The sequence below is a fragment of the Mobula hypostoma genome, chromosome X2 (genome assembly GCF_963921235.1).
Source record: "Mobula hypostoma chromosome X2, sMobHyp1.1, whole genome shotgun sequence".
NCBI classification, from domain to species: domain Eukaryota; kingdom Metazoa; phylum Chordata; class Chondrichthyes; order Myliobatiformes; family Myliobatidae; genus Mobula; species Mobula hypostoma.
Genome location: NC_086129.1, coordinates 15,656,824 through 15,682,898, shown reverse-complemented (window position 1 = coordinate 15,682,898; position 26,075 = coordinate 15,656,824). Strand labels below are relative to the sequence as shown.

At 44.6% G+C, this 26,075-nt stretch overlaps 1 long non-coding RNA gene across 2 annotated transcripts in view; it reads right to left on the bottom strand.

Annotated features, from left to right (window-relative positions):
• LOC134340750 (uncharacterized) overlaps nucleotides 1-26,075 on the bottom strand; it is a 130,291-nt gene that overhangs the window by 39,895 nt on the left and 64,321 nt on the right. The window contains exons 4-5 of one of the 2 annotated variants that reach the window (XR_010016629.1): nucleotides 20,152-20,267; nucleotides 18,307-19,208 (exon numbers count right to left, since the gene is read on the bottom strand). This is a non-coding gene — a long non-coding RNA (uncharacterized LOC134340750). Of the gene's footprint in view, nucleotides 1-18,306; nucleotides 20,268-26,075 lie in introns of both variants that reach the window. The other variant, XR_010016628.1, reaches the window with a different exon arrangement.

Genomic DNA, 26,075 nt, shown 5'->3' with positions numbered 1-26,075 from the left:
ACCCAAAGAATGAAGGACAGGAACCTCACAGACGCTCTCCTCCCTCCCACACACAAGCAGCAGCAAAAGCATCACCCCCCCCCCCCCCACCATCTATCACCCTGGTAGCGGTGTACATTTCACCTCTGGACAACGTGATCAGCAGTCACAAAACAGCACACCCGGATGCCTTCCCTATCCGTGAGGGAGATTTCAACCAGGCCGATTTGAGGAAGTCTCTGAACAACTATCACTAACATACTACCTGTGGAACCAGAGGAGGAGGCAACACACTTGACCACTGTTACACCACCATCAAAAATGCTTACCATGCCATCCCACACCCGAAAGTCCGATCACCTGGTTGCACTTCTGCTCCCAGCGTATAGACAGAGTCTAGAGAAGGTATGGTCGAGGGAGATCACGGAGCACTGACAGGACTCTTTGAGTTGGTGGACTGGACAATATTCAGGAATTTATCTTCGAATACGAATGAATACGCCATAGTTGTCACCGACTTCATCAAGACCTGTGTGTATGAGTGTGCACCTTCGAGAGCAAACCAAACCTGAGCCAAAAACGGTGGTTGAACCAGGAGATTCATAGTCTGCTGATGGCTTGTTGTGTGGTATTCAAGATCAGTGATCCAGAACTATACAAGAAGGCTATCTATGGAAGGCTATTTTAAAAGCAAAAAAACAATTCTGATTTAAGTTGGAGAGAGAATTAGACGCATATCAACTCTGGCAGGTTTGCAGGCCATTACTTCCTACAAGCCAAAATCTAGCATGATGAATGTCTGTGATGCTTCACTCCCAAATGAGCTCAATGCCTTTCATGCACGCTTTGAATGGGAGAATAAAACCATCCCTGTGCAAATCCCTGCTGCATCGGGTGATCCTGTGATCTGTCTCAGAGGCCGATGTCAGAACACTTCTCCAGAGGGTGAACCTTCACAAGGCATCAGGCCCTGATGGTGTACCTGGTAGGGCACTGGAAACCTGTGCCAACCAGCCAGTGGGAGTGTTCAAGGACATCTTCAATCTTTCAGTGCTGCAGTCGGAGATTCCCAATGGCTTCAAAAGGATGACATTCATACCAGTGCCCAAGAAGAGCGGGGTGAGCTGCTTCAAAGACTATTGCCCAGTTGCCCAGTTCAGTGAAAAATTGCTTTGAGAGGCTGGTAATGGGCAGAATCAGCTCCTGCCTAAGCAAGGACCTGGACCTGCTGTAATCTGCATGTCACCACAATAGGTCTACAGTGGATGCAATCTCACTGGTTCCTCACTTGGCCTTGGATGACCTGGACAATAGCAATACCCATGTCTGGCTGATGTGTGTTGATTCCAGCTCAGTGTTCAACACAGTCATACTCTCAGTTCTAGTAACAAGCTCAAACATTTGGGCCTCTGTACCTCCTCATCAGGTCGTAGCTCCATCCACCCACTTCACACACAGGTCCCATCCTCGCCCTGCGCACCCACCCCCCACCGGCCTTCTGGTTCCAAATTTCCTCTCCCTTCTCCTCTAATGGTTCCCATTCTCACTTCGTTTATTTAACTCAATCCAGCTCTGGTAGTGCTTTGTGTTCCTGTTTATCTTCCTCCAGCAGCTCCTGTCTTCACCCTCCGCTCCCCTCCCTACCTCACTCCATCCGCTGTTTTATCTTTTCCCGCTCTCTGTCAGCCTCCATTACTGATCCACCTGCCACAGTCTTCCAACTCCACCTCCCCCTTCTCCCTGGCACCACCTGCCTGTCATCCTCCACCAATCATCCCTTCTCCCCACTCCCCTTCTCCTCTCTGTGCTGGCTATCTGCCCCTTTGCCCTCAGTCCTGATGCAGGGTTTCAACCTAAAATATTAACAGCCTCTTTCCTCCCATCAGTGCTGCTCAACCCACTGAGTTCCTCCAGCAGGATATTTGTCTGCACCAGATCTCAGCATCTCCAGTCTCTTGTGTCTCCCAAATACCAATGATCAGGTAGCTTTCTCCTCTGCCTGCGTGAAGGAGTGGGATCACGTCTGCTACTCTCCATTCTACAGGAAGCATTCCAGAACCTGTGCAAGTTTGCAAGGTGATAACAGAGCACCCACCATGTCCATGGTCATCCCTTTCAGCGCTCTAAGAGAGGGCCATCTCTCTGCTAGAGGAAATCTGCAGGCCTTCCACAGTTCATGGGAGATCGAGGAGCAGGTGCATGGGCAAAACAGAGTGGTGTGCGGCCAATAGAGTCTTCTTTTATTTATATTTACTTGGAGATACAGCACGGTGAACCCTGTCGCTAATATTGTAGTAGGAGGATGGAGTGACGGCGGATGTGCGGGAAATGAAGGAGATGCAGGTGAGGGCAGTGTCATTGCTGATTAACTCACACTCATTCCTCAATCGCACCTTATTTACTTGTGCACAAGGAGAACAGACCGCCCCAGTCACGACACTCTTCTGAAATTTGAACAGAGAAATGTATTTTAATACAGAATTGGCTAGAAGTTATGGATATTCACCACTTGGTAAACTGTGTGTGTTTGAATTCCTTACTTGCAAGATCTATCACCATTCACCATACAGCTGTTGAAAGTCAATAGAAACTACAAGCTGACAACTGATGATACTTTGAAGTCAGTAAAATAATTGTCCCTTTGTTGGTTTGTATTCCTTGAATCCTTGTGTCGTATTCCTATCTCATCTCCATGTGCCAAAGTAGCTCTGATTTGGTTCACAGCTGTAAAAAGGGAAGCTATGGTCTTCAAAGACCTTTCTTGCCTGGGCTGTCTGCACTATATCTACAATCTATCCTTGCCTGGAAATTAATTAACCCTTGTAGCTTTGCCACATCTTCTACAGCAGCATTGATGGTGGTGGAACAGAAAACCCATTTTTTGAAGAAAAGAGGATACCTCGGATGGTCTGGAATGGAAAACCTTATCCTAAGAACAGATGCAGCAGAGACAGAGCATCTGAGCAAAGGAAATGGCATTTTTACAAGTGACAGGGTGGGAAGAGATATAGTTACGATAGCTGAGCGAGTCACTAGATTTATAAAAGATATCACCAGACAGTCTGTATCCAGAGATAGAGACAGAGAGATCGAGAAAAGAGACAGAGGTGTCAGAAATGGACCAAGTAAATTTGAGAGCAGGGTGGACTGGAAGAAAGGTTGACGAGCTCAGCATATGGGTGTAGGAAACAGCACCATGTAGCAATCACTGATGTGGTGTGGAAAGAGATGGTGAGTGTTACCAGTGCAGGCTTGGAAAATGGACTGTTCCACATAGTCGAAGAAAAGCCAGGCATCGCTGGAGCCCATGCAGGTGCCCATGGCCACGTCTTGAGTTTGGAGAAAGTGGAAGAGCCGAAAGAGAAATTGTTGGTGTGAGAACCAGTTCCACCTGACAGAGGAAGGTAGTTGTGGAGGGAAACTGGTCAGGTCTGTTGACCAGAGCTGTCTATACTTCTCACTGCCTCAGTAAAGCAGCCTGTATAATCAAACACTCCACCCACCATGATACTCTCTTTTCTCCCCTCTCCCATTGGGCAGAAGTTACTAAAAGCCTGGAAGCACGTATTCTAGACACTCACCACACTCTGTGTAAAAAATAACTCGCTTTTGAACTCACTTTTGTCCATTCGTCCCCCCCCATCCCTCCCCACTGATCTCCCTCCTGGCACTTATCCTTGTAAGCGGAACAAGTGCTACACATGCCCTTACACTTCCTCCCTTACCACCATTCAGGGCTCCAGACAGTCCTTCCAGGTGAGGCGACACTTCACCTGTGAGTCGGCTGGGGTGATATACTGCGTCCAGTGCTCCCAATGTGGCCTTCTATATATTGGTGAGACCCGACACAGACTGGGAGATCGTTTCGCTGAACACCTACTCTCTGTCCGCCAGAGAAAGCAAGATCTCCCAGTGGCCACATTTTAATTCCACGTCCCATTCCCATTCTGATATGTCTATCCACGGCCTCCTCTACCGTAAAGATGAAGCCACACTCAGGTTGGAGGAACAACACCTTATATTCCGTCTGGGTAGCCTCCAACCTGATGGCATGAACATTGACTTCTCTAACTTCCGCTAATGCCCCACCTCCCCCTCGTACCCCATCCGTTATTTATTTTTATACACACAGTCTTTCTCTCACTCTCCTTTTTCTCCCTCTGTCCCTCTGACTATACCCCTTGCCCATCCTCTGGGTTCCCCCCCACCGCCTTGTCTTTCTCCCTGGACCTCCTGTCTCATGATCCTCTCATATCCCCTTTGCCAATCACCTGTCCAGCTCCTGGCTCCATCCCTCCCCCTCCTGTCTTCCCCTATCATTTTGGATCTCCCCTTCCCCCTCTCCCTCTCAAATCTCTTACTAGCTCTTCTTTCAGTTAGTCCTGATGAAGGGTCTCGGCCCGAAACGTTGACTGTACCTCTTCCTAGAGATGCTGCCTGGCCTGCTGCATTCACCAGCAACTTTGATGTGTGTTGCTTGAATTTCCAGCATCTGCAGATTTCCTCATGTTTGCATTTTTAAATTCACTTTTGAACTTGCTCCCTCTCACTTTAAATGCATGCCTTCTAGTATTAGACATCTCAACCTTGGAAAAAAGATAGTGACTGTCTGCTCTATCTATGTCTCATAATCTTATGTGCTTCTATCAGGTCTCCCCTCAGCCTCTGACACCTCCAGAAAAAAAATAACCCAAGTTTGTCCAACCTCCCCTTATGGCAAATGCCCTCTAATCCAGGCAACAACCTGGTAAACCTTTTCTGCATCTTCTCCAAAGCCTCCACATCCTTCCTGTAATGGGGTGACCAGAACTGGATTCAGTACCCCAAATGCAGCCTAACTAGAGTTTTATGAAGTGTAACTTAAGTCCCTGACTCTTGAACTCACTGCCTTGACCAATAAAGGCAAGCATGCTATGTACCTTCTTTAGCATCCAATCAAGCTGTGCAGCCACTTTCATAGAGTTATGGGCTTGGATCCCAAGATTCCTCTATACATCAAGTCTGTTAAGGGTCCTGCTATTAATAGTGTATTGTTCCTTTACATTAGATCTCCAAGAAAGAGGATAAAACAGGTGAGGAGAAGGCAGAAGTGTATGAAGTTGCTATTACTAGGAAGAAGGTTGTTGGGAAACTGAAAGGCCAGAAGGTAGATAAGTCACCTGGACCAGATGGTCTACACCCCAGGGTTCTGAAAGAGGTGGCTGAAGAGATTGTGGAGGCATTAGTAATGATCTTTCAAGAATCAATTGACTGTGGTATGGTTCTGGAGGATTGGAAAATTGCAAATTTTACAAAATTCCACTCTTCAAGAAGGAAAAGAGGCAGAAAAAAAGGTCAACACAAAATACTCTGCAGATGTTGGAGTCTTCAACAGGACCCCACCACTAAGCACATCTTTCTCTCTCCACCCCTCTCCGCCTTCCACAGGGATCGATCCCTCTGCAACTCCCTGATCCACATGTCCCTCCCCACGGATCTCCCACCTGGCATTTATCCCTGTAAGCGCAAGTGCTACATTTGTCCTCACACCTCCTCTCTTGCCACCATTCAGGGCCCCAAACAGTCCTTCCAGGTGAGGCAACACTTCACTTCTGAGTCTGTTGGGGTCATCTATTGCATCCGGTGCTCCCAGTGCGGCCTCCTCTACATCGGTGAAACCCGACGCAGATTGGGGGACCACTTCGTCGAGCACTTCCGCTCTGTCCGTCACAACAGACAGGATCTCCCAGTAGCCAACCACTTCAACTCTGCTTCTGAGTTATTCCCATTCGAATATGTCCATACATGGCCTCTTCTACCATCATGATGAGGCTAAACTCAGGTTGGAGGAGCAACACCTCATATACCGTCTAGGTAGTCTCCAGCCCCTTGGTATGAACATAGAATTCTCCAACTTCTGGTAATTCCCTCCCCCTCCCTTCCCCTATCCCTATGTCACTCTGCCCCCTCCCCCAGCTGCCTATCACCTCCCTCATGGTTCCACCTGCTTCTACTACCCATTGAGTTTTCCCCTATTCCATTTTCACCCTTCCTGCCTATCACATAGAAACATAGAAAATAGGTGCAGGAGTAGGCCATTCGGCCCTTCGAGCCTGCACCGCCATTTATTATGATCATGGCTGATCCACCAACTCAGAACCCGCCCCAGCCTTCCCTCCATACCCCCTGACCCCCGTAGCCACAAGGGCCATATCCAACTCCCTCTTAAATATAGCCGATGAACTGGCCTCAACTGTTTCCTGTGGCAGAGAATTCCACAGATTCACCACTCTCTGTGTGAAGAACTTTTTCCTAATCTCGGTCCTAAAAGGCTTCCCCTCTATCCTCAAACTGTGGCCCCTCGTTCTGGACTTCCCCAACATCGGGAACAATCTTTCTGCATCTAGCCTGTCCAATCCCTTTAGGATCTTATACGTTTCAATCAGATCCCCCCTCAATCTTCTAAATTCTAACGAGTACAAGCCCAGTTCATCCAGTCTTTCTTCATATGAAAGTCCTGCCATCCCAGGAATCAATCTGGTGAACCTTCTTTGTACTCCCTCTATGGCAAGGATGTCTTTCCTCAGATTAGGGGACCAAAACTGCACACAATACTCCAGGTGTGGTCTCACCAAGGCCTTGTACAACTGCAGTAGTACCTCCCTGCTCCTGTACTCAAATCCTCTCGCTATAAATGCCAGCATACCATTCGCCTTTTTCACCGCCTGCTGTACCTGCATCCCCACTTTCAATGACTGGTGTATAATGACACCCAGGTCTCGTTGCACCTCCCCTTTTCTTAATCGGCCACCATTCAGATAATAATCTGTTTTCCTATTTTTGCCACCAAAGTGGATAACTTCACATTTATCCACATTAAATTGCATCTGCCATGAATTTGCCCACTCACCCAACCTATCCAAGTCACCCTGCATCCTCTTAGCATCCTCCTCACAGCTAACACTGCCACCCAGCTTCGTGTCATCGGCAAACTTGGAGATGCTGCATTTAATTCCCTCATCCAAGTCATTAATATATATTGTAAACAACTGGGGTCCCAGTACTGAGCCTTGCGGTACCCCACTAGTCACCGCCTGCCATTCTGAAAAGGTCCCGTTTATTCCCACTCTTTGCTTCCTGTCTGCTAACCAATTCTCCACCCACACCAATACCTTACCCCCAATACTGTGTGCTTTAAGTTTGCACACTAATCTCCTGTGTGGGACCTTGTCAAAAGCCTTTTGAAAATCCAAATATACCACATCCACTGGTTCTCCCCTATCCACTCTACTAGTTACATCCTCAAAAAATTCTATGAGATTCGTCAGACATGATTTTCCTTTCACAAATCCATGCTGACTTTGTCCGATCATTTCACCACTTTCCAAATGTGCTGTTATCACATCCTTGATAACTGACTCCAGCAGTTTCCCCACCACCGACGTTAGGCGGTCTATAATTCCCCGGTTTCTCTCTCCCTCCTTTTTTAAAAAGTGGAGTTACATTAGCCACCCTCCAATCCTCAGGAACTAGTCCAGAATCTAACGAGTTTTGAAAAATTATCACTAATGCATCCACTATTTCTTGGGCTACTTCCTTAAGCACTCTGGGATGCAGACCATCTGGCCCTGGGGATTTATCTGCCTTCAATCCCTTCAATTTACCTAACACCACTTCCCTACTAACATGTATTTCGCTCACCTCCCTGCTTCCCCTCCCCCACCCCTTTATCTTTCCCCTTACTGGTTTTTCACCTGGAACCTACCAGCCTTCATCTTCCCACCCTCCCCCCACCTTCTTTATAGGGCCTCTGCCCCTTCCCTCTTCAGTGCTGACGAAGGGTTCCGGCCCGAAACGTGGACCGATTTTTTCCACGGATGCTGCCTGACCTGCTGAATTCCTCCAGCATGTTGTGAGTGTTGCAAAAAAAAAGGTCAGTTAGTTGGACCTCAGTGGTTGGGGAGATGTTGGAGTCAATTGTTAAGGATGAAGTCCCAGGGTACTTGGAGGCACATGATAAAATAGGCCGTAGTCAGCATGGTTTCCTTTGGGGGAAATCTTGTCTGACAAATCTGTTAGAATTCTTTGAAGAAATTACAAGCAGGATAGACAAAGGGGAATCTGTGGATATTGTGTACTTGGTTTTTCAGAAGACCTTTGACAAGGTGCCACACACGAGGCTGCTGAACAAGTTAAGAGCCCACGGATAGAGCATTGGCGATTGGCAGGAGGCAAAGAGTAGGAGTAAGGGGAGCCTTTTCTGTTTGGCTGCCAGTGACTAGTGGTGTTCCACAGGGATCTGTGTTGAACCTGATTTGGATGACAGAGTTGATGGCTTTGTTGCAAAGTTTGCAGACAATACACAGAGAGATGGAAAGGTGGGTAGTTTTGAGGAAGTAGAGGGACTTAGACAGATTAGAAGAATGGGCAAAGAAGTGGCAGATGGAATACAGTGTTGGGAAGTGTATCATCATGCACTTTGTTAGAAGAAATAAAAGGGTTGACAATTTTCTAAATGGGGAGAAAATTCAAAAATCTGAGGTGCAAAGGGACTTGGGAGTCCTTGTGCAGGATTCCCTAAAGGTTAATTTGCAGAATAAGCCTGTGGCAAGGAAGGCAAATGCATTCATTTGGAGAGGACTAGATATAAAAGCAAGGATGTAATGTTGAGGCTTTATAGCCACCGGTGAGGCCTCACTTGGAGTATTGTCAGCAGCTTTGGGCCCTGTATCAGGATGTGCTGACATTGGAGAGGGTTCAAAGGAGGTTCATGAAAATGATTCCAGGATTGAATGGCTTGTCACATGAAGAACGTTTGATGGCTCTGGGCCTATACTCGATGAAATTCAGAAGAATGAAGGGTGACCTCACTGAAATCTATCCAATGTTGAAAGGCCCTGATAGAGGTGATGTGGAGAGGTTGTTTCCTATGGTGGGGCAGTCTAAGACCAGAGGACACGGCCTCAGAATAGAGGCGTATCCTTTTAGAACAGAGATGCGGAGGCATTTCTTTAGCCAAAGAGCGGTGAATCTGTGGAGTTTGTTGCCACAGGGGACTGTTGTTGGGTATATTTAAGGCAGAGGTTGATAGATTCTTGATTAGTCAGGGCATAAGGGATCCGGGCAGAAGGCAGGAAACTGGGGCTGAGAGGGAAATGGATCAGCCATGATGAAATTTTGGAGCAGATTCGATGGGCCAAATGGCCTAATTCTGCACCTGTATCTTATGGAAAACCATGTAACGAGAGGATAAATCTGGTGGGAGAGAGGGTAAACCAGTCATCCTCTATTTTCAACAAAACACCAATTTGAATTTTTTTTTGGTGTTTCCTTTAAGTAATTTTTAAATTGTGATGGGGATCACCTCATCTGGTTACTTGGTTGGTTTGTATTTGCTGACATTGTTCAACACTGCACAATACAGGTGATATCGTGCACCAGTGAGGAGCAGTCTGGGTGGCCAGAGCTCGCCCTCACTTTCAGAGCTTGTTGGCACATTTGTGCCATAAATGATCAGAGAATCGATTGAAATATGTGTGTGAGAGTGTGGAAGGGTTCAGTAACTGAAAAAGCTGCTGGTTGCTGCAGGAGTTTGCTGATCTGCTGTCAGTCCTGCTTTTGTCTCGTTCTTTCAAGTCCTTTAGTCAATTGCTTCTGCCCGAGGGGTGTGGCCTATCAGCATTTATGAAGTAGTTTAGATGCAGCTGAATACCACCTGCCTGATATTACTGTGTCCTGCTCCATTCACACTCTGCCCTGGTGTCCAGCTCACTCAGAGCCCAGCTTTATCAGCATGTTGATGGGTAAGTTTACACTGTGCAATGCCGTTGTTTCACTGTACTCATTGCTTGATGCCCTTCCTATGCTACTCAGAAGACAGACAGAGCTTTTCTTCTATCAGTTTAAAATTGGAAAGAAATATTTTACTGTCAGCCTGTTTATTGGAAATGTTTTAGTGATCCAAGCGTGGAAATTCCAAATTGGCTTTAGCGATAATCTTTTTATCAGTGGCAAACCTGTCTCAGGCCACTGTGCTTTGGTGAGGAGTAGAATGGCAGTAAATAGAGAGGAGGCTGGCTCAGTACCAGCCTTAAACTGGATAAAGGCTTGAAAAATAGAAACCATGGACTATAGTATATGAGCAGGGGACTAGTCTTTGAAAGTGAGTCCCCTCCTTCTGTGCTTTCAATTTTATGATTTCATGAGCAAGTTGTCATCAGTCTTCAAGGTCAGGAAATTAATACTTTAACAAAACAATACAATTTGTCAAGGAAATATACTTCCATATCATCACAAGATCAATTAACTGAAGAAATTTGGAGTCAAGAGTCAAGGTCATTGTGTTTGTTTAAGAGTACTATCCCCAAGTGGAGTGATCCATTGGTCTATAAGTATCTACGTTGCTATTTACTGAACTGGTTGCCATGTTTCCAATCATTTGTTGTTTCTGGTGACAGTGAATATATTTCTTTATCAACTGTTTGTGTCAGTAGATTTGTGTCTATTTTCTAGTTTACTTGCTTATTGACTGTTAACATGGTCCTTTATTTGAGTGATTTACACTCAATATGCTGTCAGATATACTGTCTGCTTGCTTGCTAGATGGTGCATTTACATGTACGCCCTGCTGTGTACTTGCGTTTCTGTCCATTTTCTGTGAATGAAATTGTGCACCTTTTTATCTGGTTATGCATTTGCTTGAGTGTTCTGTGTATTTATCTGTTAGTATGCACAGCACGTACATCGACTGCTGTGTAAAATACAGAAGGGGAAACATATTCCTCGGCTGTGTGTGTGTATGATCACACTGTAAGCAATGTATGAGTGTGAATAACATGTGTGAGTATGTGCGTGTAAAACAATGTGTCCGTGAGGTAATCTTGTGATACTGTGTGTATCAGTCAGAGTGAGCATGTGCGCACGAGGGAGGGAGATAGAAAGAGAAGGGGAGAGGGGGAGGGGGGAAACGAGGGAGACAGAGTCTGTGTGCATTGCGTATGTCAGCACATTCCTGCCAGCCCCAACCTCCTTCATAGGAAATGCCTTCAACATTTGGAAGTATCTCGACATACTTAGGGCAACAGACACGGCAGCGTAGTGGTTAGCGTAACATTATTACAGCACTACCAGGCTGGGTTTGATTACTGCCACTGTCTGTAGCGAGTTTTTACGTTCTCCCCGTGTCCGGTTTCTTCCCACGTTCCAAAGACGTACAGGTTAATTGGTCACATGGGTGTAATTGGGCCACACGGGGCCTTTGGGCCAGGAGGGCCTGTTACCGTGCTATCTCTCTCAATAAAATAAAGTAAATAGTTCCTGAGTATACTTAATGGCTTGGCCTTCACATAGATTCTGTGAATACAGAGCACAGGAACAGGCCCATGATGTTGTAGCAAACTAATTAAGCTAACAACACCCAGATCATAAGACCACAAGACATAGGAGCAGAATTAGTCCACACGGCCTATCGAGTCTGCTCCGCTATTCCATCATGGCTGATTTATTATCCCTCTCAACCCCATTCTCCTCCCTTCTCCACGTAGCCTTTGATGCCTTAAATACGCCCAGTGACTTGGCCTCCACAGCCGTCCGTGCCAGTGAATTCCACAGATTCACCACCCTATGGCGAATGAAATTTTCCCTCATCCCTGTCCTAGGTGGATTCTGAGGCTGTGCACTGTGGTCCTAGACTTGCCCATTACAGGAAACAACCTCTCCAGATCCACTCAATCCAGGCCTTTTGATTTTCAAGAGGTTTCAGTGAGATTCTCCCTCATTCTTCTGAACTCCAGTGAGTACAGGCCCAGAGCCATCAAATGCTCCTCATACATTAACCCTTTCATTCCCGTGAACCTACTCTGGACCATCTCCAATGCCAGTACACCTTTTCTTTGGTAAGTAGCCCAAAACTGCTCACAATACTTCAAGTGCAGGACCAATTCCCAATAAAGTCTCAACATTACATTATTGTTTTTGTATTCTAGTCCTCTCAGTATGAATGCTAATATTGCATTTGCCTTCCTTACCACTAACTCAGCCTGTAAATTAACCTTTAGGGATTCCTGCACGAAGACTGCCAAATTCCTTTGATTTTTGCACTTTTCCCCATTTAGAAAATAGTTTATGCCTTATTCCTCCTACCAAAGTGCATGACCATACACTTCCCTGCATTATATTCCATCTGCCACTTCTTTCCCCATTCTCCCATTTTGTCCTTCAGCAGACACCCTGCTTCCTCAACACTAATTGCGCCTTCACCTATCTTCATATCATCTGAAAACCTGGCCACAAAGCCACCAATTCCTTCATCCAAATCATTGGCATACAACAAGAAAAGAAGTGGTTCTGACAATGACCTTGGCGGAACACCACTAGTCTCCAGCAGCCAACCAGAATAAGCCCTCTTTATTCCTGCCAGTCAGCCAAACTTCTATCCATACTCATATCTCTCCTGTAATACCATGGGTTCTTATCTTGTTAAGCAGCCTCATGTGTGGTGCCTTGTCAAAGGCCTTCAAAAATCCAAATAAACAACATCCACTGGCTCTCCTTTGTCAATACTGCTTGTTATTTCTTTAAGGAATTCCAACAGATTTGTCAGGTAAGATTTCCCCTTTAGAAAGCCATGCTGACTTTGGCCTATTATGTGCCTCCAAGTACCCTGAAACGTAATCCTTAATAATAATCTCCAGCTTCTTTCCAACCACTGAAGTCAGCGTTTAATTTCCTTTCTTCTGTCTCCCTCCCTTCTTAAAGAGTGGAGCAATGTTTCCAATTTTCCAGTCCTCTAGAACCATTACAGAATCTGGTGATTCCTGAAAGATCATTACTAATGCCTCCACAATCTCTTCAGCTACCTCTTTAAGAATCCTGGGGTATAGTCCATCTAGTTCAGGTGACTTATCGACCTTCATACATTTTAGCTTCCCAACTACCTTCTCCCTCATAAAAGCAACTGCTCCCTGACATTTTCGCATTCCTGGCATGCTGCTAGTGTCTTCCACAGTGAAGGCTCATACGCAAAGTACTTGTTTAAGTTTGTCCGCCATTTCTTTGTCCCCATTACTACTACTCCAGCATCAGTTTCCAGTGGTCCAATATCTACTCTCATCTCTCTTTCACTCTTTGGATATCTGAAAAAAAGTTGTTATCTTTCATATTATTGGCTAGCTTACCTTCATGTTTCTATGTTTCTTTGTTTTTTCTATGTTTCATATTTCACCTTTTCTCTCTTTATTGCCTTTTTCGTTGCCTTCTGTTGGCTTTTAAAAGCTTCCCAATCCTCTGCCTTCCCACTAATTTTTGCTATATTATATCCCCTCTATTTTGCTTTTATGCTTTTTTTGACTTGTCAGCCACAACTGCCTCATCCTCACTTTAGAATACTTTTTCATCTTTGGGATGTATTGTTCCTGTGCCTTCCAAACTTCCCCCATAAATACCAGCGATTTCTACTCTGCTGTCATCCCCACTAATGTCCCTTTCCGATCTACTTTGCCCAGCTCCTCTCTCGTGCCTCTGTAAACCCCTTTACTACACTGTAATACTGATACATTTGATTTTAATCTTCTCCTTCTCAAACTACAGGGTGAATTCTATCATATGATGACTGGCCCCTTAGGGTTCCTTTACCTTAAGCTTCCTAATCAAATATGGTTCATTATACAACACACAAACCAGAATTGCCTTTTCCCCTAGTGGACTTCACCACAAGCTGCTCTTAAAAAAAAAAAAAAAAACCCATCTTGTAGACATTCTACAAATTCCCTCTCTTGGGATCCAGCGCCACCCTGATTTTCCCAATCTGCCTGCTTGTTGAAATCCCCCATGACTATCTCAACATTGCCTTTACACATGCCTTTCCTATCTCGTATTGTAACTTGCAGCCCACACCCTGTGTAGCATTTGGAGGGCTGTGTATACAGTAACTCCCATCAGGGTTATTTTACTCTTACAGTTTCTGAACTCTGCGTATAAGGACTCTACATCTTCTGATCCTAGGTCATTTTATTTCACTTTTTATTTCAATTTTTACCAACGGAACCACCTCATCCCCTCTGTCTACCTTCCTGTCCTTTTGATCTAATGTGTATCCTTGGGTGTTAAACTCCCAAATATAATCTTCTTTCAGCCATGACTCAGTGATCCCCTCAATGTCATAGCTGCCAATCTCTAACTACAAGATCATCTACCTTATTCCCTGTATTGTGGGCATTCAGTTATGACAGCTTCAGTCCTGTAATTCATCACCCTTTTTGATTTTGGTCCCCTTTTTCACTTTAACTCATCTTATTGACTGAAATTTTGCCCAATCATCTGCCTGGCCTTCCTTGCTGTCTCACTACACAGTGCAGGAAACTTGTATACCGACTGCCCCATCCTCAGCCCTGTCACTCTGCTTCCCAACCCCCTGCCAAATTAGTTTAAACCCTTGCCAAGAGATTGTAGCAACCCTGCTCACAATTACATTGGTCCCCTTGTGTTCAGGTGTAACCTGCCCTTTTTGTACAGGTCATACCTTCCCCAGGAGAGATCCCAATGATCCAGCCATCTGCCTGTTGTGCCAATTCTTCAGCCACACATTCATCTGCTGAACCACCCTTTTCTTGCCCTCATTGGCACGTGGAACAGGCAGCAATCAAGAAATTACTATCCTGGAGGTCCTGCTTTTCAGCTTTATACCTAGTTCCCTATATTCTCTCTTCAGGATCTCCTCTCTTTTCCTACCTATGTTGTTGGTACAAATATGTACCATGACTTCCAGCTGTTCACCCTCCTCTTTCAGAATGCTGTGGACCCAGTCCGAGATGTCCCTGGATCTCATCCCCTGCAAATCAAGTTACAAACCTCCCGAGTAGCAGTAGCAAATCTACTCTCAGGTGTAACCCGTCCCTCTTGTACAGGTCATCTCTGTCCCAGAATGAGAATCAGAATCAGGTTTAATATTACTGGCATTCGTCATGAAACTTGATAACTTTGCAGCAGCACTACAATGATAAATATACAAAAAAAACTAAATTACAAAAAATATATTGTTATGTAACCGGCAACAATGAATATCAATCGAGACAGGTTATATAAAAACAACCAAACATTTATTAAGCACCGATAAACGATAAGGAAAAAGCAAACGAAAACTTTAACTGGAAGTTAACCGTTATGCAGCCGTTCAACAAATTGTCACTCGGCACTGGTTCTTAAAGCGTTAAATGCAAAATCAGTTCTTAAAGTGATAAAGTCAGATAGAGTTCTTAAAATGGTAAGTTCCAAAGTCCAACAGATTTATACGTTCAATTGGGAAAGACTTCTCTGGAGAAGGATTTCTTCATTGACGCGACTTTCCTGCTGGTTCTGTCCAAAGGATTCACGATGCAGTAATTTAACAGTTTAAAACAACTGACCTTAATTTCCTTTCAGATAGAGAGAGAGAGAGCCAACCTTGCATGAACTCTTTGCTGTCTTGGCAAGAGTTATCTCGATGCAGGTCGCTGCTCCTTCAACAAAGACTCAATAAGGTCTATCCTTTATTAAACTGCCAAACGATGCTGACTCCTCTCAATCTTTCAATCCTGTACTTCGATAAATTCTTCACTCTCCCTTCTACTGCTGGAATTGGTAAATCAGCACATCTAGCCAAAAATTTCCAGTCCAATAATATTGTATCTTGCAACAGAACGCAAAACTCCGTTTTAAAAATGAAACTGCGTCACAAAAACAAACACGCAACAGAAATGGAGACACAGCATGTTCTACCTGGAAATCTACAAACTAAAAACTAACTGCGTCATCTGGGGTCGACCCTTATATACCCATGGTGCACATGTCATCATGTGGCCTCTCATTGGCGGGAAAATCACATCAGGTGTTCTCACAAAAAAACAGATCTCCTTGAGCATGTAACAATATATAAATGTATATTAAATAGTTAAATTAAGATAAGTAGTGCAAAAACAGAAATGAAAAAGAAGTGGTGAGGTAGTGCTCACGGGTTCAATGTCCATTCAGAAATCAGATGGCGGAAGGAAAGAAGCTGAATCACTGATTGTGTGCCTTCAGGTTTCTGTACCTCCTTCCTGTCGGTAGTAATGAGAAGAGGGCATGTACTGGGTTGTGGGGGTCATTGATGATGGAAACCGGCTTTCTGAAGCACTGCTCCTTGAAGATGGAGGCTAGTGCCCATGATGGAGCTGACTAACTTTATAACTTACTTCAATCCTGTGCAGTAGACCCCTCCCATAGCAGACAGTGATACAGCCAGTCAGGATGCTCTCCAAAGTATATCTGTAGAAGCTTTTGAGTGCTTCGAGACATCCTAATGGTCCATAAAACCAATCTTTGCCCATGCACCAACTCTTCAGCCATACATTCATCTGCCATATCTTCCTATTTTTGCTCTCACTAGCTCATGGCACTGGGAGTAATCTAGAGATCACTGACCTTGAAATCCTGCCATTTAATCTCTTTTCATACTCCCTATATTCACGCTGCAGGACCTGAAACCTTTCTCTATCTACAGTATGTTATTTGTACCAATGTTCACCACGACCTCTGGCTGCTCACCCTCTACCTTGGAGATGTTCTGCAGCCACTCAGAGATGGCCTTGACCCTGACACCAACTTGTCCTCTCTCCTGTGGCCATGGAATTTGTTTTCTGCCATCACCCCCCACAACTATAGAGTCCCTTGTCACTATAGTCCTGTCCACCTTGATGCCAACTATGCCTCAAAATTGGTCCAGGTGTCACAGACCTGAGTACTGTGGTGCTTACTCCTGAATGAACAGCCCCCAACAGTATCTAAAACAGTATACTTGTTTTTTAGGAGACTACCTATCCAGCCTTTCTCCCTTTCCTGATAGTCACCAACTTTTACCTGCAGCCTGCACCTCAGTTGTGACCCCCTTACTGACATTTTTGTCTTCAATAGCCTCAGCATCTTGAATCAGAATCAGGTTTAATATCACAGACGTATATTATGAAACTTGTTGTTTTGTGGCAGCAGTACATTGCAATACATAATAAAAACTACAATAAGAAATATATAATACACATAAAATAGAATTAAATAAGTATTGTAAGAAGATAGCAACAAAACATGTAATTCCTCCATGGATGGTCCCAAGCCTGACTGCGAAAGGAGGAGGGTTGGACACGGGGTAAGCAACCCCTCCCATTAAAAACCCAGCGCTACAGAAATGCCAACAGGGGCTCCAAAGGCCTCTTTCCTGGAAGAGGAAGGATACACCAAGAAGATGGGCTACGCCTGAAAGAACTTGAAAGACTGGCCCAGGACACTGGCAAGCTACTGACGACAGCCTATGCCCCGTCAGGGGTAATGGGCTGAAGGAGAAGTGCACATGGATTCATTGTCCATTCAGAAATCTGATGTCGGAAGGGAGGAAGTTGCTCCTAAAATGTTGAGTGAGTGTCTTCAGGCTCCTCCTTGATGGTAGCAATGAGAAGAGAACATGTCTTGGTATTGACAGATGCCTCCTTTTCTGAGGCATTGCCTTTGGAAGATATCCTCGATGCTGGGGAGGCTAGTGCCCATGATGGAGCTATCAGAATCAGGTGTATTACCACCGGCATGTGACATGAAATTTGTTAACTTAGCAGCAGCAGTTCAATGCAATATATAATCTAGCAGAGAGGAAAATAATAATAAATAAACATGTAAATTAATTATGTATATTGAATAGATTTTAAAAATGTGCAAAAACAGAAATACTGTATATTAAAAAAAGTGAGGTAGTGTCCAATGCTTCAATGTCCATTTAGGAATCGGATGGCAGAGGGGAAGAAGCTGTTCCTGAATCGCCGAGTGTGTGCCTTCAGGCTTCTGTCCCTCCTACCTGATGGTAACAGTGAGGAAAGGGCATGCCCTGGGTGCTGGAGGTCCTTAATAATGGACGCTGCCTTTCTGAGACACCGCTCCCTAAAGATGTCCTGCATACTTTGTAGGCTAGTACCCAAGATGGAGCTAACTGGATTTACAACCTTCTGCAGCTTCTTTTGGTCCTGTGTTTGGACTGAAAGAGCTTCTGTTGGCATTTCTGTAGCACTGGGTTTTTATGGGATGGGTTATAGAAGTGGCTGTTTTTGTAACTTTCTGCAGGTTTTTCCGATCTTGTGCAGTGACCCCTGCATCCCAGATGGAGATGTAACTAGTTAGAATGCTCTGCACCGTGCCTCTGTAGAAATTTTTGAGTGTCTTTGGTGATGTACCAAATCTCCTCAAACCCCGAATGAAATATAGCCACTGTTGTGCCTTTTTAGTAATTACTACAATATGTTGGGCCCAAGACAGATATTCAGAGATGTTGACACTTAGGAACTGGAAATTGCTCACCCTTTCCACTGCTGATTCTTCGATGAGGACGAGTGTGTGTTCCCTCGGCTCCCCTTTCCTGAAGTCCACAATCAGTTCTTTGGTTTATCTCACTCCCATAAGCTTCCTCGTCCCCACATGAAATTCTCATTTCATCGGCAAATTTATATATGTAATTTGAGCTCTGCCTAACCACACAGTCACGGGTATAGAGAGAGTAGAGCAGTGGGTTAAGCACACATCCTTGAGGTGCTGCGGTGTTAATTGTCAGCGAGGAGAAGATGTTATTGCCGGTCCACACTGACTGTGGTCTCCCGAAGGTGAAGCCAGGGATCCAGCTGTAGAGGGAGGTACAGAGGCCCAGGTTTTGGAGCTTGTTGATTGGTACTAAGGGTATGATTGTGTTGAACACTGAGCTGTAGTCAATAAGCAGCAGCCTGACATAGATATTGCTATTGTCCAGGTGCTCCAGGCTGAGTGGAGAGCCAGTGAGATTTCATCTGCTCTAGACCATCGGCAAATTGCAGTGGATCCAGGTCCTTGCTTAGGCAGCAGTTGATTCTGGCCGTGACCAGCCTCTCAAGGCACTTCATCACAGTAGATGTGAGTTGGATGACCTGGACTGCTTCCGACTCCATCTGCAGCTCCTTGACAGTGCCATTTCCCTTAGCAGCAATTCTATCCCTTTGGATAGCTCTGTCGGGGTGGGGGGGCATGTCCTATCAGGGCACAGCTGTAATAGCCAGGTCAATGGCACAGTGGCTGGCAGTAAGGCTCAGCAATGGTAATAGGAAACTTGATAGAATCATAGAGCCTCATAGCATGGAAATAGGCCCTTCAGCCCATCAAGTCTGTGCCATCCATCAAGCACCCACTTCCACTAATCCTACACCGTTTCAGAGTAGTTTGTCTTGTACATCAGCCTGTAAAGAAATATATTGCTCATGTGAAGCTTACAGAGTAAACAGTACACATGATCACAATAAATACAATGACAAGCACAAAGCAACAGAGTGGTGGAACAATGGCAATGTAACGTGAAGTAGTGGAAAAGGGAATGTTTAAATGACAATAACAGAATAACCAAGAGAGTTGAAGTTAAGACCCCGAGAAGGTGGGAGCACCACAGGGAAAGGGATGAGATTTATATCAAAGGGATATCATTGGTTCCGAAGCCTGAAGTCTGAGCCCCAAAGTGTTTTTGACTCTGGTACTCTGGTATTCTCTGCCAGAAGGTAGAAGAGAGAAAAGGGAATGGCCAGGGAAGCAGGCATCATTGTCAGCCTTCCTGAAGCAATGCACTGGAAAAACAGGCCGGATGGAAGTAAGTGTCGAGCCTTTGATAGCTGGGCAGTGTTCACCACTCCCTGCATGTTCCAATGGTTCAGAGCAGAACAGTTTCCACACCAGACTGAGAGGTACTTTCTATTGCGCAGAAATGGACATTTGAGAGACTCCTCGTGGAAAAGCTAAATCTGCTTGGACAGCTAAGAAAGAACACACACTGATGTGCTTTCTTGATCACTCATCAGTATGGAGGGACTAGGAGAAGTTGCTGGTGACATGGGTACCCAGGAACATGAAGTACTAGATTGGTGGCTGACACCAGGACACAAGGTTTTCAATCTCTTTCCTGTTGTTGCTGATCCAGCCTATAAAAGTGGTGTCATCGAGTTGGTGCAGCACCTGGCCAAATGGTCACCAGCACACAGGGAGGAGAGCAGGGGAGCAGGCACACAAGGATCAGGGTGGATGAAACGTTGTGACCAATTTGGGCTGACTCAGGTCTACTGATCAGGAAGTCACGAAGCCAGTTGTAGATGGAGCAGGCAAGTCCAAAATTCAAGAGCTTAGTAATGAACTTACTTGATATTATGGTGTTGAAGGTTGAGTTGTGATCAGGGTTCATTTACTATCAAAGAATGTATAAATTATACACCCTTGAGGTTTGCTTGCTCACAGGTAGCCACAAAGCGTGAAACCTGAAAAAACCCAATTAAAGGAAAAAAGAATAAAAATAAAAATAAGACCAACACTTGATGCGCAAGAGAAAGAAAAAAAATACAAATCGTGCAAACGATTGACGTGACCAACAGCATTCTGAACCAAAATGGAGTCCTCAGATCTGAACCCCGGATCAGCCCGGAGTAGGCCCAAAGCTTCACTTATCAGTTCATCGTATTAGTTCATCGTATTAGCACGGAGCACAGCGGCTGGGGCAATCTTCATATCCTCAGCGCCATTAAGAGAGGAGTGACCATCGTGGAGAATGGCTCTCGCCTCGGATCCCGCCACCCTGTCTTTTTAGTTTACTTGGGCTGGTGTTTAAATTGCCCCAATGACGGAACAGCAAGAGGTTCCGGCACCCTGGAGAGAGGAGTGAACATTGCGGAGAGTGAGTGAAATTGACTCTTGCCACAGATCTGGTCCAGTGTTTAAACTGTCTGGACAGCATATTGTACCTCGCAGTAGGACCCAGGTACCGGGCCTAGACCACGCTGCCTAGTGACTCGCTCCTGGCCCAGATACTACTGCTCAGCCCGAAGCCACTGTCAAGCTCTTCCGATCAGCTCGGCGCCAGAGCGATTCAACCCCGCACCCGAGCCAGTTGTACGGGCACCGAAACTCCTCTGCCCGGGCTCTGACTTCCTCTTTTGTCACACAGAGCAATCAGACCTTGCACTCAGGGCAGCTACACGGGCATCGGAAACTCCATCTACAACGATTCTGCAACACACCATCTCGGCACAACCCCCGAACTCCCCTCGCCATCCTTGCCTGTTCACTGTTTGTGGCGATAATTTAACACAATTTACCACAGAAAATGTTCTTTTGGTCATCTTTTTGGTTGGATTTCTTATCTTTTTGACTACCAGAAGCTGTCACACACGTTCCGTCTTAAGCCGATCGGCACCAAGAATGACTGAAACTGTGAGCACACACATGAACACACAAGGACTCAAATACTTGCACTAACGGCACTTTGTGCATTACTGTGATATTCTGGTGCTGCTGCAACCTATTTTCTGCTGCTTATCTATTTAATACTGTTTTTCTATTGCTGTCTTGCTTTTATTTACCGCTTTATTTAATTGCCAGAGAGGAAGCCAAATAGAGTTTCATTGTACCTATGTATAATGGCAATAAAGATCATTTCAATTCAATTCAATATTGTTATTTTTCTGGACTAATAATCACTGCTCTTCAGTAATGGTTTGGATTTTTGTTTGTGTTTGCAGGAACCATTAATCAATACAATATAATCCCAGCAATCCCAGGGCCCCACAGTACTGCAGGACAGCGGATGGTGAAGCCAGTTGTCTCTATCCCATTTGATCTGTGTTCTCAAAACAGGCTCATTAACAACCGCACAGTGAGTAAAGTCAAGGCTGAATTACAGAAAATCAACATTCTGCTGTCAATCAGCTAGAGACTGGTGTGATAATTAGGAGTGTGGAGAACAGTAACACAAGGAGCCACAAAACACTGCAACATTTCTTCCAAAATCAAAACTGTAAGATGAATTGAAAAATTTAAAGAGAAGCTGGAATATAAACTAGTAAATGTCCTGTAATTTCCTAGAAAGTTGTGTAAATGAAGTGAAGTGGGCAGACAAATGCACCCCCTGGATGACTATCACTAACACACATCATCAAAGAAGTACACAGTCTCCAGTCATATCACAGTCCCAGTCCCAATCAGCCTGCTCCACACCATCAGGCCTTATTAAAGCCTTGGCTCAAACACAGATAAAAGAACTGAATTGCAGAGTGTGGTAATTCTTGACATCAAGACACCCAATGAAACTGAAGTCAATGGGCTTCAAGGGCAGATGTTCTACTGGTTGGAAGTCAGTCATCCCAGAATCTGGGACGCCTCCCAGAAGACCAGGTGGTGGTGCTGGTGGGGTTGGTTAATAGGTGGAGGTGTTGATCAGCCTGATGGGCTTGGGAGAAGTAACTGTTTTTGACTCTAATGGTCCTAGAAACATAGAAAATAGGTGCAGGAGTAGGCCACTTGGCCCTTCGAGCCTGCACTGCCATTCAGTATGATCATGGCTGATCATCCAACTCAGAACCCTGTACCTGCCTTCACTCCATACCCCCGATCCCTTTAGCCACAAGGGCCACATCTAACTCCCTCTTAAATATAGCCAATGAACTGGCCTCAACTGTTTCCTGTGGCAGAGAATTCCACACATTCACCACTCTCTGTGTGAAGAAGTTTTTCCTCATCTTAATCCTAAAAGGCTTCCCCTTTATCCTCAAACTGTGACCCCTCGTTCTGGACTTCCCCAACATCGGGAACAATCTTCCTGCATCTAGCCTGTCTAATCCCTTCAGAATTTTATACGTTTCAATAAGATCCCCCCTCAATCTTCTAAATTCCAGAGAGTATAAGCCTAGTCGATCCAGTCTTTCATCATATGAAAGTCCTGCCATCCCAGGAATCAATCTGGTGAACCTTCTTTGTATTCCCTCTATGGCAAGAATGTCTTTCCTCATATTGGGGGACCAAAACTGCACACAATACTCCAGGTGTAGTCTCACCAAGGCCTTGTACAACTGCAGTAGTACCTCCCCGCTCCTGTACTTGAATCCTGTTGCTACGAATGCCAGCATACCGTTCGCCTTTTTCACCGCCTGCTGTACCTGCATGCCCACTTTCAATGACTGGTGTACAATGACACCCAGGTCTCGTTGCACCTCCCCTTTTCCTAATCGGCCACCATTCAGATAATAATCTGTTTTCCTGTTCTTGCCACTGAAGTGGATAACCTCACATTTATCCACATTAAATTGCATCTGCCATGAATTTGCCCAATACCTAACCTATCCAAGTCACCCTGCATCCTCTTAGCATCCTCCTCACAGCTAACACTGCTGTCCTGGCATGGATGCTGCGCAGTCTCTTCTCTGATGGGAGTGGGACAGACAGTCCATAAGCAGGGTGGGTGGGATTCTTCAGAATATTGCTGGGCTTCTTCCAGCATCTTTCTGAAAACAATGTCCTTGATGGTGGACAGGTTGGCACTGGCGATGCATGGGCAGCTTTAAATACCCACAGTAGAGCCCTGCAGGGATCTGTTCCGGAAGTCCTGCTCTTTGTGATTTTTATAAGTTAATAGGTTGAGGAATTAGAAGGTTGGGTTAGTAAGTTTAACCTGGAAAGGTGTGAATTGATTCATTTTGGAGGTTGAATTTCAAGGCAGAATACCGGGTTAATGGCAAGATGTTCTACCAGTCTGTTGTCACCAGTATGTGGTGGTGTGCTGGGGCAATGGCATCAACATGGGTGATGCCAACAGGCTCAACAAGCTGATTAGAAAGGTTGTCTCTATTATGGGAGCTAAACTGGACATACCTGAGGCTGTGGTAGAACAAAGGACCCTCCAGAAAATCCTGGCATTACAGTGCCTGTGTTCATTCTTAAACTCCTTCCTGGTTACCTTTTAACTCTCTAGGACCCTGTCTGATCCTTGCTTCCTAAACCTTAAATAAGCTTCTTTCTTCCTCTTTACTAGATGTGTCAACCATGGTTCCTTCACCCTACTACCCTTTCCCTGCCTCAGTCCTATCCAGAACCCCATTCAGGTGTTCCATACACAACCTCCACATTTCCATTGTGCATTGACTGACCGACTACATCCCTTATTACAATCTGACACCTGATCAGCTTAATTTCCCAATAGTAGATCTGGTATGGCCTCTTCTGTAATCAGCCTGTACACATATTCTTCCTGAATACACCTAACAAATCCCATCCCCTCGAAACCTTTAGCACTAAGGAGGTGCCAGTGAATATTATCAGAGTACATAGGTCGCCACATCCAACCCCGAGATTCTTTTTCTGTGGGCGTGCTCAGCAAACCTATAGAACAGTGACAGTAAAGAAACTATGTAAATGCAGGTATAAATCAATAGCAATAAGTAACAAGCAAGAAATAACAATATAGCAGAGTCCTCACAGAGAGAGAGAGAGAGCATGACCATGAGAATTGAATAGTGACTGTAAACACACTGTGCAAATGCAGGTATAAATCAATAGCAATAAGTAACAAGCATGAAATAACAATATAGCAGAGTACTCACAGAGAGAGAGAGAGAGAGAGAGAGCATGACCACGAGAATTGAATAGTGACTGTAAACAAACTATGTAAATGCAGGTATAAATCAATAGCAATAAGTAACGAGCATGAAATAACAATATAGCAGAGTCCTCACAGAGAGAGAGAGAGAGCATGACCACGAGAATTGAATAGTGACTGTAAACACACTGTGTAAATGCAGGTATAAATCAATAGCAATAAGTAACGAGCATGAAATAACAATATAGCAGAGTCCTCACAGAGAGAGAGAGAACATGACCACGAGAATTGAATAGTGACTGTAAACACACTGTGCAAATGCAGGTATAAATCAATAGCAATAAGTAACGAGCATGTAATAACAATATAGCCGAGTCCTCACAGAGAGAGAGAGAGAGAGCATGACCACGAGAATTGAATAGTGACTGTAAACACACTGTGCAAATGCAGGTATAAATCAATAGCAATAATAACGAGCATGAAATAACAATATAGCAGAGTCCTCACAGAGAGAGAGAGAGAGAGAGTGAGAGCATGACCACAAGAATTGAATAGTGACTGTAAACACACTGTGCAAATGCAGGTATAAATCAATAGCAATAAGTAACAAGCATGAAATAACAATATAGCAGAGTCCTCACAGAGAGAGAGAGAGAGCATGACCACGAGAATTGAATAGTGACTGTAAACAAACGATGTAAATGCAGGTATAAATCAATAGCAATAAGTAACGAGCATGAAATAACAATATAACAGAGTCCTCACAGAGAGAGAGAGAGAGCATGACCACGAGAATTGAATAGTGACTGTAAACACAGTGTGTAAATGCAGGTATAAATCAATAGCAATAAGTAACGAGCATGAAATAACAATATAGCAGAGTCCTCACAGAGAGAGACAGAGAGAGAGAGAGCATGACCACAAGAATTGAATAGTGACTGTAAACACACTGTGCAAATGCAGGTATAAATCAATAGCAATAAGTAACAAGCATGAAATAACAATATAGCAGAGTCCTCACAGAGAGAGAGAGAGAGAGAAAGAGAGAGAGAGAGCATGACCACGAGAATTGAATAGTGACTGTAAACAAACTATGTAAATGCAGGTATAAATCAATAGCAATAAGTAACGAGCATGAAATAACAATATAGCAGAGTCCTCACAGAGAGAGAGAGAGAGAGCATGACCACGAGAATTGAATAGTGACTGTAAACACACTGCAAATGCAGGTATAAATCAATAGCAATAAGTAATGAGCAAGAAATAGCAATATAACAGAGTCCTTAAATGACTGTAGCTGTCCCCTTTTGTTATCAAAGTATGTATGCAGTATACAACCCTGAGATCGTCTTCCTCACAGACAGCCACCAAACAAAGAAACACCATGGAACCCGTTCAAAGAAAACATGAAACGCCGAAAGCACAAAAAGAGAACATCTGGTGCAAATAGCAAACTATGAGCGAATAGCACACAGAATATTAAACATCAAACCGCAGAGTCCATGAAACAGTCCAGGAACGTTCAGTGTAGTTCAGTTCAGATCTATTTAGTGCTGTTGACTGCAGGCCACACAGTTGGTCTGCCACAATCATAATTGTGCAAAATAGCAATTAAAAAAAAAAAGAGTAGCCAGAAATCAGGAATGTATGTAACATGAAGTTTAGAATCCTGTAAAAATGAGTCCAATCCACAAAGTGCACT